We start from the raw sequence: 14,963 nt of genomic DNA on the forward strand, positions 1-14,963 counted from the left end.
AACGTAAAAACCCAAATGATGTGGCAACATTTTTTACAATACACTGTTAAACCTGATTTTTTATAAATATATATTTTTTCTTTAATGACCGAACCATCACCGCCCTCCCCTAGGTAGGTACTTAAGGTACCCCACTGATTGATGACCATTTTCTATGACAGCCATAGGGTAGGTAGGTACCCAAGGAACCCCACTGATGCATAAGCATTTTCTATGACAACCATAGGGTAGGTAGGTACCCAAGGTACCACAGTGACACAGGACCATTTTCTATGACAACCATAGGGTAGGTAGTTACCCAAGGTACCCCACTGATGCACAGTTCAGTCCGTACACGGTGCTGGTGGTGTGTAGGGTGATGTCTTCCTCATCCTTCTCGGTCGATTGTATCATTGACCCCCACGAAAGTTTCGCCCTTACCAATTGGGAAAGGACTCAGTGATTGAGGTGTGTGGAAAACTGTAAATAGTAAAAAGGTATGCACAAGTGTTTGTTTTTCATACATAAGTAATATGTAAGATATTAGCCCTTTCACGAGTGATAAGTTTTTAAAAAGTTTCCTGTTCCACGACACATCGGCTTCCCTCCCCCCCCCCCCGCCAACCACGCGCTCCAAAAAAATGTATTCTCAGCTTATTTTCACCAACCAAACATATTTATTTTGCCACAAAACCCACATATTCCTAATCATCTATGTTTATTCTACACAATATCAGAACCCACAGTTGCCAACTCATTATTTTTGACAAGAGCCAGGCAAGCTATGATGCCTTCCAAAAATGATGCAAATCAACCAAAAACTTTTGGGGGTGGGGGCAAATATTTGAAGGGTTTATGACGCTAAAGGCATCAATGAGCATTTACAAGGAAAAACCCTAATGACGACTAATGCGTCATCGTGTACGAAGGGGTTAGTAAGTGTTTTGGTGTTTTATAATAAGTTTTGCAAGTGCATTGTGTCAGGACTCCATAATATAATAATAGAACTCATAGCATGAGAGACAGATGTAGGAATCTACATTGCCATATCTAGGTAGTGTAATAGATAAGAACACCAGTCAAGGTGTGGGAATAGGAAATATGTCAGCAAGAGTTAACCAAAGGAAATGTGTTTGCGATTTCAGTGGGAAAGGAAATGAGTCAACATTTCTGTAAGGAATGCCACACGTGCACTATGTCACTGGAAATGCCATATACACACAGACACACACAAGATTCTAGAACAATCCCACATGTATAGTACACATGACACTAGCTCTCCTGTATGAGAAGGAAGGGATTAGAGAGGCAGAAGGGGGCTAGCTTTAGAACCGAAAGGTTATACAGAGAGGGAGAGAGAGAGAAGGGGTCTAGTGAGACAAGTCTTGGAGGTAACAGCGATGGCTCAATCGGTAGAGAGGTGGCCTGCAGTCCTGACGGACCCAGGTTCGAATCCCGGCTGGGGCAGGGAACAGTTTAAGGATTTGAGTTTCATTAAATCAGGCTTTACTGATCTACCAGAAGACCCGCCGACATGTCGTGAAAATACCCCCGCTAATACCAATACACCAGTATTGGTATTAGCTGTATGAGACAGCCCTAGCATGTATTCAATATGGACGGTGGGTGTTAGCGCCGAAGTGGTGACATGTAGAGGTGTAGGGTATGTAGGAGGACTGCTGGGCCTTGATAGCAGGCTGTGAAGCCTATGCCCTGAGTCGGACACATAAAAAAAAAAAAAAAAAAAAAAAACTTCACTCGTGTGTGAGAGACTTTAGTTAATCTTTTCAAGACAAATAAAATTATACATAGTCCCATACTCATCTTTACCTCTCCTGTCATTGCATGACAATGGGAACTAAGATTATCTACTTACAAACCTACTTAAGTAAGATTACCTCTCATCCAAGAGTACAAGTTACGTATAATTGATCTACAAAACACACTAAAAGAAGCTACAAAGTTCCTACAAAAGATGGTGGCAGCAGAAGTACGAACCTCATCTTCAAATCTACAGTGAATTTCTACAAAAGCAGGTGAGACTCTAACCAAAGTCAGCTCCAGTTCTAAAGTTGATTCTACATTATCAAGAAACTACGATTCTATGATCAAATAATCACAATTGAGTAAACAGTAAGAACGAGTTACGAGTGAGGAAAAACAAGCTGTACAATTAACTACAAGTAACAAGTCAATGAGACATCTCTATAATATTTTACATGCACCTACAAGTAGTGGCAGTCTTTATCCCACAATGAGTAAATCACACACTATCTATCTATCTATCTATAGCCCAACGCCCTAATCCCGCAAAGGGTGGCCGCAGACAAAACGCCTCCAAGTCGCTCTGTCACCCACCATTTGACTACCCTCCCCCCAACTCACCCCCCCCTCCCTCATATACATCTCAACTCCATCCTTCCACCTCATCCTCGGTCTACCTCTCCCTCTCCCTCCCTCCACCTCATCTACATACACCCTCTTAGTCAGTCTTTCATTCTCCATTCTCTTCACATGTCCAAACCACCTCAGTGTATTTCTCCTAATCTTCTCAACCACATCCACATCCACCCCACAGCGTTCCTTCACTTCTTCATTCGTCAACCTGTCCCTCCACGTCACTCCACTCTCAGGTAACTCATTTCCACTGCTCTCACTCTTGACTTGTTCCCCTCTTGCAAGGTCCATGCCTCGCTTCCATACGTCAGGGTAGGGATCACAATACTATCATGCAGTGACTTCTTAACTTCCATACTCACCTCCCTATTTCTCATCACTGCTTTCAGTGTACCAACAACCTTCCTTCCCTGCTGTACCCTTTCATGCACTTCATCCCCCAAAGTTCCATCCCTACTCATCACAATACCCAAGTACTTGAATGTACTCACATTCCCCACATCCTCACCATCCAACCTCCCTGAACACTCTGTGACTTCATTCCTCTCAAACACCATAACTTTACTTTTGTTTACATTAATTTTCAGATTCCTCCTCCTACACACTGTCCCAAATTCATTCACCAAACCTTGCAACTCCCATACATCTTCACTCAACAGTACTGTATCATCAGCAAACAGCAACACCGGAAGCTTCCAAATCTCACCCTCATTCATTAGAGCCACCCCCACATCCACTGCCCTACCTTGCACCTTCCTTACAACCCCATCCATGTATATATTAAACAGCCATGGAGACATCACACAACCCTGTTTCAGTCCCACACTGAGATCAAAGAACTCACTCAGCTCACCATCCACTCGCACCGCAGCCCTAGCTCCCTCGTACATACTCTTCACAGCACTCAACAATTTTCCCTCCACTCCATATATTCTTAATACCTTCCACATACCTTGCCTATCTATTCTGTCATAAGCTTTCTCCAAGTCCATGAGAGCAGCATACACTTTCCTTCCCTTCTCTAGATACTTCTCCACTAAACATCTTAGAACAAATATCTGATCTACACACCCTTTTCTCTTCCTAAATCCCCCTTGTTCTTCTCCAACTAGCTCCTCTATCATATGCCTAACCCTTTCAATGAGTATTCTACTATATATTTTACCAGTCACACTAAGTAGGCAAATACCCCTATGGTTACCATATACTTCTCTCTCCCCTTTTCCTTTGTATAAAGGAACAATTATACCTGATTTCCAGTCCTCTGGAACCCTTCCCTCTTCCCAAGCCAATCTACACAACTTCCATATCCACTCCACAACAATCTCACCCCCATACCTAAGCATTTCACCACACACTTCATCAATTCCTGGGGCCTTTCCCAACTTAATCTTCTTCATCGCTTCCACTACTTCCGCCCTACTGATCTCTTCCTTCCTCCTCTCATCTCTTCTTCTCCCAGCCATTCCCCAACCACTTATACTCACACTGCTCTCACTCTCTACATTCAACAAATCCTCAAAGTGCTCCTTGCATCTCCTCAGTTTCTCTCTCTTCTCCACCAACAATCTATTATTCCTATCTTTCACTCCCCTACTATTTCCCCTTTCACACTTCCTTACTTTCTTTACCTCCTTCCAAAACAATTTCTTACCCTCCCTCCATTTCACACTCAGATTCCTCCCAAACTCTTCATCCACTTTCTTTTTACTCTCCTTCACCAGTCTGTTAACCTCCCTTCTCCTGCTCACATATACCTCTCTCTTCTCTCTCTCATCTTCTCCCCTACCTCTGCTTGCTAACCATTCACTATATGCTTTCTTCTTTTGTTCCACAGCTCGTTTCACCTCACCATTCCACCATGCTGTCCCTTGCACACCCTTGCATCTCCTCCTCTCTCCACAAACCGCCTCACACGCTGCGCCTATCTCTTCCGTGAATATCTTACATACGTCTTCCACCCCTTCCATCTGCTCTAGCTCATACCTTCCCAATCTTTCTTCCACTATGCTCTTATACTCTGTCATTTTCTCACTATCTTGCAATTTCTCCACTCTTCTCACAGGAGTTGCTTCCTCCTGTCTTCCCCTTCGTCTCCTCAACCATTTTCTTTGCAGCTCTACCTTGGCCATCACTAAGTGATGGTCCGAGACTCCATTCCCCCACCCTCTCCACACTCTTGCATCCAACACTTGTCTTCTCATTCGCTCAGCTACACACACATAGTTTATCATTGCCTTTCGTTCAACAAGTTCACCATCCATCCTCCTCATTACTCTCCATGTGTATCGGTGGATCATCTTATGCCGAAAGTAGGTGTTGGCTATTGCCAACCCCTTTCCAGCACAGATGTCCACCAAAGCACTTCCATTCTCATCTACGTCAGCTGGCACACCCCATTGACCAACCACACACACACACACACACACAAAAGGACCGAGAATACATCGACAAAGAAAAACAAAACAAGCAAACGAAGAGCAAGAAACGACTCACATCCACCTGACCCCACCCTCCTCTCGACAACCTACTCCCACCTCCGTCTCCATTACCACGCTGACTCAGGAGTGAAGAGGTCAAGGCGATGGCAGCAAATACCATTGTTCTCATTCAGTCATCTTACTCATCGTTACTCATTTACTCACCACAGCTGCCAGAGTAAGAAGTCATTGTGCTGGCGTTTTGCTGAGAAGCGAGAACACCACCACAACCCATCAATCAACTCGTGTCTGACACCACCACTCACCACCACTAACACCATTCCCACCATGGTAAAAATAAGTGAGATACATAGTTACTTCATTTTGATGGACACAATGGTAGACAAAACCTTCTGCACAAACACATAAAACGTGCTGTAAAGTTACAACTTACGTACACATTCCTACTTCAGTTATCTGCATAATTCAATCACTAAATATTTATAACAACAATAAATATTCTACACTGTATATATTCATTCATTTATTACAGCATTTATTTACTACCAACTAGTGTTACCATTTATACTTACATCAAATACGTGTTTCATACATACAACTAGCAATTATTACATCTACAGAGTAATAAAGAAAATATACTATCACAGTTACTCAGTGAACAATTAAAAGAGCTGTATTAAACATTTTTTAATTAAAGCTACCTAGTGGAAACAGACAAATTAAGTCACAATGAAAAAAAAAAAAAATGGCCAACACAAATCATGTTAGCAAGAATGAACATCTTCCACACAGTCATGAAGATAAAGATTTCCACACAGTGCTGACACATATATTGCCCACGATAGGTATAAATGAACAACAAGTGAATGTATATAGTTAATACTGTATATAGTGTATATATTTTTTATATAAAATAACAGAATATGGGGCTATAAAATATCATTTTCAATAACATCTGTGCAATATAAACTAAGCCTTAAAAAGGGGTCCCAAGGGAATTAGCCAGCAAATATGCAACCTAGGACAACACCGAAAAAGCGTAGACAAATGAAGAAAAACAACCTATAGAAAATCAATACCTACAAAAAAAAAAATTAAGTAAGATCGCATAAAAAACAAACGAAAAAAGATGTAACTGTTAATGCATATGCCACAATACAGCATAAACTCCTTCTATAAGTGAAACAAAGAACAAGTTATTGTTCTCCACAAGCCAGTGGCAAGGCACATCATCACTATCACTGACCGCATGACAATATTACTACACTATTACTACAGTTATGTTAGAGTTGCTACAGTTATGTAACTACAAACGATATGTAACAATTACAATACAATTATGTACAATACAATTATTATGTAACAATACAATTGTGTAACAATTCATACAATATTACTACAGTTCTGTATTACTACAATGTCACTACAATATTACTACAATGTTACTACGATTATGTTACAGTTGCTACAATTATGTAACAGCAAACGATATGTAACAATTACAATATAATTATGTAACACTTCATGCAATGTTACTACAATTCTTTATTACCAGAATCATCATACAAGTTAGATGAAATATTAGACATTACTAAAGGGATTAATTATGTAATGTAATGACCTGGCATTATTACCATTGCACAATTATATGCATATGTCTGTTATACATACACATTTTACAATATGTTATACATTATTTTATAATCAGTTTAACTATAATGCATTTGCTCCATTATACATACAATATGTTCACAATGTAATATGCTTCTAGAATATTATTAGGTCATTACAATATTATCAAGTATATTATGTTTATACAGTATTACAATATTATGTATTAATAAATGAGAGCATGGTAATGATGAATGCTGTCGGAGGATCACCAGCTGGCATGACAGAGCGATGTCAGGACTCCATATTATAATAATACAACTCATAGCATGATATACAGATGTAGGAATCTGCATTATCATATCTAGATAGTGTAATAGATAGGAACACCTGTCAAGGTGTGGAAATAGGAAATATGTCAGCAAGAGTTAACCAAAGGAAATGTGTTTGCGATTTCAGTGGGAAAGGAAATGTGTCCGGATTTCTGTAAGGAATGCCACACGTGCACTGTGTCACTGGAAACGCCACATACACACAGACACACACAAGATTCTAGAACACCCATGTGTACAGTACATGTGGCATTAGCTCTCCTGTATGAGAAGGAAGGGATTAGAGAGCCAGAAGGGGGCTAGCTATAGAATCGAAAGAGAGAGAAGGGGTCTAGTGAGACAAGTCTGGGAGGTAACAGTGGGACTCTACTTTATACTTCACCTGTGTGTGAGAGACTTTAGTTAATCTTTTCAAGACAAATAAAATTATACATAGTCCCATACCGGTCTTCATCTTTACCTCTCCTGTCATTGCATGATAATGGGAATTAAGATTATCTACTTACAAACCTACTCACGTATAACTTCCTCTCAGCCAAGAGTATAACTTAAGCATAACCGATCTCCAAGAGTATAACTTATGCATAACCGATCTACAAAACCCACTACAAGAACCTTTACGAAGTTCTACATATTGCACAAGTGTCACTGTTTATGGTTATTTGTGAAATGAATGTTAACCCTCCGTGTCCCGTTGACGTATATATACGTCCACACATTTTGTCACTGTCAGTCCCGTTGACATATATAAACGCGCATCAATTGCAAGGTCGCTAATTTGTTCAATTTTCAATTTTTGCACATGATTTTTGGTATATATACACGGGACACCTTCCTCTACAAGATGCCAGGCAAGGACAATGACTTACCCTGCATGACTTCCCCCCCCCTGCACGTCATTGTCTCGGCAAATCACCTGTTACCAGTGACCTGGCCAGTAAAGACATGTCTTGCCACGGTACGAAATTCAGGGCCAGAGTGATTCCCCAATCAATGACAATGTGAAGACAAAGTTTACGTAGCATTAGAGGAAGAAACAGTCAGAAATGATGATCAGGTAATGTTGCCGAAAAAGGTCAGGTATGTTGATGTGTTTGGTGAGTGAAACAATGCTTATATTGCGTATATTCCTGTGTGAAAACCAATATACTCTCGTACGCCATATAAATTCGTACCAAATAAATAAATAAAAACCATTTATGAGTGGTGTCCAATAGTTACCCTCCCACAGAACTCGTTTTCTTTGGAGCCAGCCTGATAGAAAACCCAGTACGGTAAGGGGTACTGCTACGTGTATTGAGTATTTTAAACATCAGGTGAGCGATTTCTCTATGAATCTTCGATTTTCTCACCAAAAGTGAAGGTTTGAGCCAATTTTTTTTTTTTCCAAAATTGGTCGATATTGGGGGGAGTCAGTGGTGGAAAATCGGTCAGGGCAGGGCAGGTTGATATCTTGAGTAACCCTATTTGGTACAACTAAAAAAGAAAACCATGAGTGCATGGGAGAGAAAGAAAATGACCTGGTTGGCTGCAACATATTTCTTACCTTGTTCCTCAGAAAGTAATGGTGAATATGAGAGAATTAGCGTATTTGTAATGTGAAATACAAAGAAATGTAACTTGTGTTTAACATTATTATTTTCAGGATGTCCCTTATTAGCACAAATTAGTCATAATTTCTGCACAAGTAAATACCTCATACTCAACCATACTGTGTGACAGAGCCAAAGCATTTACTTCTCAAAGTGCAAGTACCCATAATCGTGATGTCAAGTGCAAATATAAGTGCTGGAGTAGACAGAAAATAATATAATTGATGCTACAAGTTGTCAGAACACTGATATATAACACACTGCATAATACCTAGTGTTGTATAGGCTACACTGTTAACCCTGACATTATTGGCAATGCTCAGCTACTGCTGTGATAAAATGAGCAAAGAAAATCAAATAGATAATCGTTTCCCACACACCCATGGGACATAGTGGAGCTATGAAACGGGTGGAAAGCCCTATGGGGAGCCACATTAGCAGGGTGATGAGTCATCCTTATGATGGTGATTAAGGAAAGGTCGAATAATGAATGGAAAATTCCGGGAAGCCCGGCAGTGTTACAATTACCACTCTGATCAGTGCTGCCAATGCTAGCCAGCGAGTTCAAGGTCATTGGCAGTGTCCCACACTTGCATAAGCCCACCAAAACACAGAAACCAGTCATCTTTAACTTACCCCTGGAGTCCAATTAATTTTGAGGCTATAAACGCATACATATGAGGAGGATGGAAAGGTTACAAGAGGATGGAAAAAAGACAGAATATAAGAGAGAAGTGTAGGAGCGATTGGGTCAATATGGATTGGAGCAGATAGGGAACATGGGAATTTGGAATGAAACAAACCTGAAATTGAGAGACCTAAACCAGATGGGAGACTTAGAAAAAATATCCAGATATAAGGACAAGGGGCTGAATTTAATGCAGGAGAAGGGGATATGAGCTGAGAACAAGGCAGTGAAATGGCGCTGGCCAGGGCAACATGCAGGCAATTTGTTTGTGGCCATTTCTTACAGGATAGAGTCATCGGCAATAGAGAGATACTGGTAGATATTCTTGTTTCGGAACCAACTAATTTGGGTAGGTCTGGGTAGTCGTATACAACTGTTGAGAAAGAACAAATGTTGGTGAGACATAATGAATGTGAAAAGAATGGTTGGGGAGAGAGTAGACAGAAGGAATGGGTGTGCCACAATGGATATGCAAACAGGTAGATAAATACAGTGGTGGAACAGGTGCACAACAAGTAAAGAGGTGTGGGTTGTGTAATAAAATAATATAGGTTTGAGATACCATTTACGTTCCTCTGCATAGCAGGGGAGAGTGGTGATGGGTTCAGACACTTAAAAAAAAGAAAAAAAAATCAGGTTTAAGAAGGAGAGTAATCTGGATTATGTTAAAATGTTGCCAAATCATTTGGCTATTTAGGCTGATAATATGAAATTCTTAGCTCTTTTCAGCTTTAAGCTATAGTTAATGAAACACAAGTGACTAAAACGTTTGAACCATCACTGCCCTCCCCTAAATGTTTGCAGAAAATGGTGCCTATATTTTGGATTAGATACCACGTAAATGCACATAAGAAGATTTGCTCTGCGAAGCTGTAACTCATTTTTTGTTTGACACACATCGTCTTCTTATATATTTTTTTTAATTTTTCGGTCTACTTTTGACATTGCCAGATTGGTTAATACTGAATGCATTAGTTTTCTCGTTCGGAAAGATCACCAGTGAAGCCCAGCCGACAAAGACTTCTGGCAGCACACAGAGAATCAACTGACTTGTACCTGGGTACAAAAGGTGATCTTTTTTTTTTCTATGATGCAGATGTTCAGAACTGAAGTGAGGTATCTCTGGAAACAGATTTTGATTTTTGAGAATAGACCACTTCTTGGTTCATGTTGAAATTACCTAGTCTATAAAGCATTGTACAGCCTACTGTAGTAGTCTCATGTATACACTCTACTGAAATAATATTAAGCCAGAAATCTTGGTTTTTAGTAATCGTTAATGTAAGTAATGGATATGCATATGTTGCTGTCCAAAAAATGATGCCTATATTTTAGATTAGATACCAGGTAAAAGGACATGAGAAGATTTGCTTTGCAAAGCAGTAACCCATTTTCGTTTGATGCACATCATGTTTTTATATATTTATTTTCGGTCTACTTTTGTCATCGCCGGATCGGTTATTACTGAATGCATTTGTTTTCTCGTTCGGAAAGATCACCAGCGAAGCCCAGCCGACACAGACTTCTGGCAGCACACGGACAATGAGCTGACTTGTAGGTGGGTACAAAAGGTGTGTGTGTGTGTGTGTGTGTGTGTGTGTGTGTGTGTGTGTGTGTGTTTCCTATGATGCAGATGTTCAGAATTGAAGTGAGGTATCTTTGGGAACTGATTTTGATTTTTAAGAATGGATCATTTCTTGGTTCATGTTGAAATTACCTAGTCTATAAGGCATTGTGGCTTAATAATCCACCTCCACAATTCATGCATACCACACAGCTATCCCTGCACTATTGTATGCATCACACATGTATCCCTGCATCATATTATATGCACCACGCGGCCAACAGTATACACGTGGTCAGGGACGCCACATTGTCGCCCGCCTGTAGTCGATGCAGGAAGATCACAGGTGCGCGGCCAATCATGCACCACGTGGTACCGCGTCACACTATGACTCAGCTGCTGCGCTGACCTATGAAGTAGCAGTCCCTGACCTCGTGACTCCACCTGACCAATGAGCTGCTGCATGCCTCACCTTAGCCAATCACCGGGCCTTCTAGGGACGCTAACACCGGCGTGCCCTGGTGCTGCCTGTCATAAAAGCGGCCTGCCTGGGTCCCGCGTTCTTCTCTCTAGCTGCAGACTCCGACACACACACACACACACACACACACACACACACACACACACCTGTATCCCGTAGAGCTGACACATCACACTCAAGCACTCACACATTCACGCTAACTCACACTCCCTCGTTCACACACTAACACCTCACGTATTGGTGTTTCACTCTCGCCACAGTACAGAGATAATAACAATGTTGTCCTTGGATTATCACTGAATTGTTATCACTGTCCAATTTAACTAGTAAAATAATTCCCCTCTGTCTCACATTCGACTTTAATATTCCTCCTACCATCGTAAGTTAAGCAAGTAAGAGATACACAACAGCATTGTACAGCCTACTGTAGTAGTGTCATGCATACACTCTACAGAAATAATATTAAGCCAGAAATCTTGGTTTTTAGTAAATGTTTATGTGAGTATTGGATATGCATATGTTGGTCTCTCTCTCTCTCTCTCTCTCTCTTTTCTTGAGGGGGTGGGGGAATCTGTGTGATGAACCAATATTTTTCCTCTATTTTACAACAGCTTCCACCTACTCGATCACTGTGTCTACTGCCATAGAGGCACATCTTGAGGTAGCAGTCACAATTTATTCAACTTTACATTATTGGACTGTTGCAGTTAAATACTGCAACATTACCCTTCATCAATCATGGTTTTATGCAATATTGGTTATGGTGATGAAGTGACAAGTCAACTTTGTTGATAGATTACAATGTCTGTAACCTATAATTTTACTGTTGCCTATTAAGAGGGTGTCATTAGTTCCATATCTGAACAGTGCAACTTTATATGCAAACACTGGATATTTGGTGATTAGATCCATCCTTGTGCAATATCAGGGAAAGTTTTATGTTCTGTGGTAAATCTTTGATACAATTATTATTCCCGTTGCAGTGGTCAATAGGTCAGGTGAAACAAAAATGAATCCTGAATAACTTACTGTGCTTGAGTAACATATTTGGAAATCGTGTCTGTACCAGGTAGTATCGCCTGTTCTTTTCAGGTATCATGCCTAAAGTCTAGCAGAAAAAGAGACGTAGAGTGGAGGAGGAGGAGGACTAAGAAGAGGAGGAGGAGGAGGAGGAGGAGAAGGAAGAGGAGGAGGAGGAACAGCAGCAGCAGCAACAGAAGGCACCACCACCCTGGCTTGAAAGAGATGGAGGAGATGGATTTGGTAAAGTTGTTCTCTGAGTGCATGTTTTGAGTTCCCTTGATACATTTCGACTGATACAATTACCGCTTATCATTTTTTTTTGTCTGCATATCTCTTTCCATATACCCCTAATGGATTCTAAATGCAGGATTTGGTATCTGACGACTCGGACATGGAAGTCACATATGATCCAAGGAAAGACTTGTCACATATGATCCAAGGAAAGACTTGTCCATAACCTCCTCATCGTCCCTTACTAGCTCTTCTTCCTCTCCATGCTCGCCATCCTCTTCCCCTCGCTCCTCAACCTTTACAAAGAGGCAGCACATTGCCGGCCCACCTAGGAAACACAATGGAAAAGACATGAAAAAATGAGCCTCTACCAGGAGGAGAAGAGATTGAAAGAGAAAGAGAGAGAGAGAGAGAGAGAGAGAGAGAGAGAGAGAGAGAGAGAGAGAGAGAGAGAGACAGCGCCAAAAGAAATCCAGGAAATTCAAGAATCCAGTGAACAAGAGGCCAAGCTACTAATGGCCATGAGGCGCTCAATGAAAAGCAGAGCCAGCCAGGAAACAAAAAATAGTGCCAGTAGGAGAAGACAGAAAAAGAGCAGCGGTGGCGGAAAACAAATCACGTGCCCCCTCCCCACTTGCACTTCCCAAGTGGTCAACCGAGCAATGCACCCTGCTCTTGAGAAGGAGGAAGTTGAGGCTTTATTCCAGCAGGCCATCAGGAAGGAAACGCAGAAGAAAGGACCCTACAAAGAAGCGGGGGAAGGGCAGAAAGGGAGGGCGATGAGTCATGGGGACACCGGGGGACCACCCTGCGAGTCTGTGGAGGCTGAGCGACTTTCGCACCTACTGCTACAGTCCTATGTAAAAAAGATTGAAAGAAATATCCCGTCAACGATGCCCCTCCAAAAAAGAAGATGAATGCCACCTGTGTGACAAGGTGAGCATACTATTCGTTAAAAAAAATGGTGGACATAATATTTTTCAGAAAGAGTGGTAAGCATAATACTCAGTGGTGAGAGGTGGCTGTGTAAACCATTATCATTCTTCTATTAACCCATAAAATGTTCTTATCGCCTCTTTTCAGGTCATCCATCAGATTGACCATCATCTGGTCAAAGTGCATCACATCACCACCGTGATGTGATGCGAAAGAAGAGGGAACCACAGGGCCGGAAGCGCCTCCCCTACATTGGAGGAAAGAACAGCCTTTTGGGGAAGAATTAAGAAAAATTCAAGAAGTTCTTAGAGAGTGCAGATGGAGGACGACGCCAGGCCCCTGATCGAGATGTCGGAAGAGTATCTTGTACTGCTAAAGGCACTCTGTCTACTGTTAAATCAAACAGACCTCACCACATCAGAACTGCTTAATAACTTTTCCTCATTATCAGGCGAGGAGGGTTTCCTACAAGAATCTGAAGGCCTCAGGAAATCTTCAGCCTTAAGGCGTTACATTCAAAGTTTTGTGCCGTATTTGCATTTTATAAGTTTCACCAGTGACAACGAAGTCAGAAGTGCTAGAGCACTTGAAGCAAAGATCATCGCCCAGACTGGTAATATATAGATATATGTATAATCTCTCTCTCTCTCTCTCTCTCTATACATTTTGTGTGTGTGTGTGTGTGTGTGTGTGTGTGTGTGTGTGTGTGTGTGTGTGTGTGTGTGTGTACATAATCCCACATTGTGTTTTATACTGAAGCCAAACATAAAAACTTTGTCATTCTAAAAATATCAACTTTCAAACACTACTACTTGGACAGGATAAAATCACTGGCACAACAGGAGGGTCCTGAGGTTGCCTCACTGGCAGCCAGAAAACAAAAGAAAGTTATTCCAGCATGTGAATACTGGGCTTTTTTTTTTTTGAAAGCTCTTACTACAAACGGCTTTTGAGGGAGGCAGTGCAAGAGGGTGAGGAGTTCGTGATAGTGGGGAGGGCATACCTCCTTCGGAACCTCCTCATGATGGCAGTGGCCTTGAGAAGTGGGCGCAGGTCAAAGGAACTAATAACCTTTTCTCTTCTGGAGGCCTCCTCGCCCCGTCAAGCAAAGGAGGAGGGAATGGTGGCGTGAGTACTTTGCCTCGATGATTTCCTTAAAATATTATGTGTGAGTAAACAAACTGTTGAATTTCTGTACAATGGTGAGATTGAGCATTATCTTATTAATGGTTATTGCAAATGATTTGATATCATTCCTTGTTGGATTATTTTTTTTCAGCTACCTAGTGTCGGAACACAAGACGGCACGTAGTGGAACGTAATGCTATCTTGTGTTCTCGAAGGAGGAAAATACTGCACTGACAGCATAAACTACAAGAAACTCCTGACGCTGGGCAATGCTGAATGAGAGCAGAACCCAGTTTTTCCTGTATCAATGCAGATGACCAGGGGGAAGGTGGATTGTGAGGGGCCGCGTTTGTGCCTCTCATTCTCCTGGGTGAACACAATCCTGGCAAGAACCTTTAAGTCTGCCTGCCCAGAGAGCAAAAAAACATTGTCCTCAAGAGTCGCAAGATATAGCGTGCGGACCAACATCTCTCTCATGGGTGTAACTGGAGAGCAATCAAACGACGTTTTGGCTGCCATGGCACACACACTGGGGACAGCAGAGTGGTACTACAATCAAG

This window comes from Coenobita brevimanus, chromosome 65 (genome assembly GCF_032717465.1).
Source record: "Coenobita brevimanus isolate Jiangsu-jjx chromosome 65, ASM3271746v2, whole genome shotgun sequence".
Taxonomy (NCBI): domain Eukaryota; kingdom Metazoa; phylum Arthropoda; class Malacostraca; order Decapoda; family Coenobitidae; genus Coenobita; species Coenobita brevimanus.